Below are 1,765 nucleotides of genomic sequence, written 5' to 3' on the forward strand. Positions count from 1 at the left end.
CTTCTCCCAATTGTAAAACCTACCCTGTTGCACGCACCTATCTCTCTCCATTACCAAGGTGAAAGTCACAGAATTGTGGTCACCATCACCAAAATGTTCACCCACTAACAAGCCCATCACTTGTCCCGGTTCTTTACCAAGTACCAAATCCAATATGGCCTCTCCTCTGGTCGGACAATCTACATACTGTGTTAGAAAAGCTTCCTGGACACACTGCACAAACACCGCCCCATCCAATCTACTTGATCTAAAGAGCTTCCAATCAATATTTGGGAAGTTGAAGTCGCCCATGACTACGACCCTGTGGCTTCTGCACCTTTCCAAAATCTGTTTCCCAATCTGTTTCTCCACATCTCTGCTGAGGGGGAAACCATTTCTGACACTAATTCAAAATTACCAGCATTTAGGTTATAAAATTTGAAAACCAAAAGAATGGTGGGATGCTTTCTTAATTAGGAAGGTAAAAATGTATACTGAATAAAAAGTAAGTTGTATAGCAAGCGTTTTCACCTTTTCATTGTAAAGGAATTTCTGGGCCTCTTCAATTTCTTGAAATTGTGAGTAACAGAACTCACTCACAAATCAATCAGCCTGAGACAAAGCCTTGGAAACAAGAACAATTTATTATAGTCTTGCAAGAACTGGACGCCTCTGCAATCAAGCAGAAATGCGCGCAAAAACAGAGCATATTAACTTTCTCATAGTTTACAAGTTGCGGAATCACGCCTCCCTTTTTCCCATCCTATCATAAGCCGATTACCTCACTTGTTAGTTATTTTCTTATCTGGCCATCCTGCTGTCCTTGTCTGCATTCTTTGTTCCTTGTTTGTTACAGCTTGTCCTTTTATCCAGTTTCTCTTATCATACTATAAGCTTTATTGTGAAATACCCCTGCTGCTTCTTTTTGTGGTCAACTACAACATTTTAAAGTTATTTCCTAGCTTAAAACTATTTTCTTTAAAAGACCCTCTATATTCATTTAAGTCTTAGCCTTAAGTATGCTACATGCTACCAGAATTCCGCGACCGTTTGTATAATGTTCCCCTTCCCCTCCCCCCACACTACACCCCCACCCCCATCTGCAAAAACATTTCTAATCTCCCACAATTCCCCCATTTTCTTTTTCTCTAACTGTTGTTTTTGCACTTAAGTCTCCTTTAATTCATTTTCTTAGGTTCTGCCCTCTTACGCCTATTGGCAATGAGGTTCACAATCTTACATTTTACATTTGTGTTGTTCGTCCCTCGAACTCTAAAAGCATTCTTTGACTTTCTCTTTGTTGCATATCACCTGCTGATTGTAAAAGCATCTGATGATTTATTTGGGTTCTCTCCCCAAGGGATATCATCAGTCGGCTCATTACCCATTTTAGGACATTGAACCCTACCACCAGAACTAATATCAATAATCCATAGATAGCTAGATTGACTAACCACCTTCCTTAACCAGTCAATCCCCAATTCCCCCATTCCCATCCTTTTTCGTTCCGGTACCGATTACCGGCCTCCCTTATCTTGGCGATATTGTCTTGCACATGTTTGGAGATATCAGTAATGTTAGAGGAGACCTCAGGTATGTACGTACAACATTCCTCTCCAATTAGTGCATAGGTACCACCCTTCTCTGCTAGAATATAATCCAGAGCCATCCTGTTCTGAAGGGTCGTTAGCCTAGTGGCAACCATTTCGGCCGTTATGGTTGCTACTTGGGATTGGGTTTCGGCCACGCATCAGCAGTATTGTTGGCCAACTCTTCCAGGGAAGCC

At 41.4% G+C, this 1,765-nt stretch overlaps 1 protein-coding gene across 3 annotated transcripts in view; it reads left to right on the top strand.

The window, feature by feature from the left end:
* The window catches only part of LOC122553667 (protein only RNase P catalytic subunit), a 79,579-nt gene that overhangs the window by 49,160 nt on the left and 28,654 nt on the right, over nucleotides 1-1,765 (top strand). The gene's annotated exons all lie outside the window — the stretch shown is intronic.

Source organism: Chiloscyllium plagiosum, chromosome 10 (genome assembly GCF_004010195.1).
Source record: "Chiloscyllium plagiosum isolate BGI_BamShark_2017 chromosome 10, ASM401019v2, whole genome shotgun sequence".
Taxonomy (NCBI): domain Eukaryota; kingdom Metazoa; phylum Chordata; class Chondrichthyes; order Orectolobiformes; family Hemiscylliidae; genus Chiloscyllium; species Chiloscyllium plagiosum.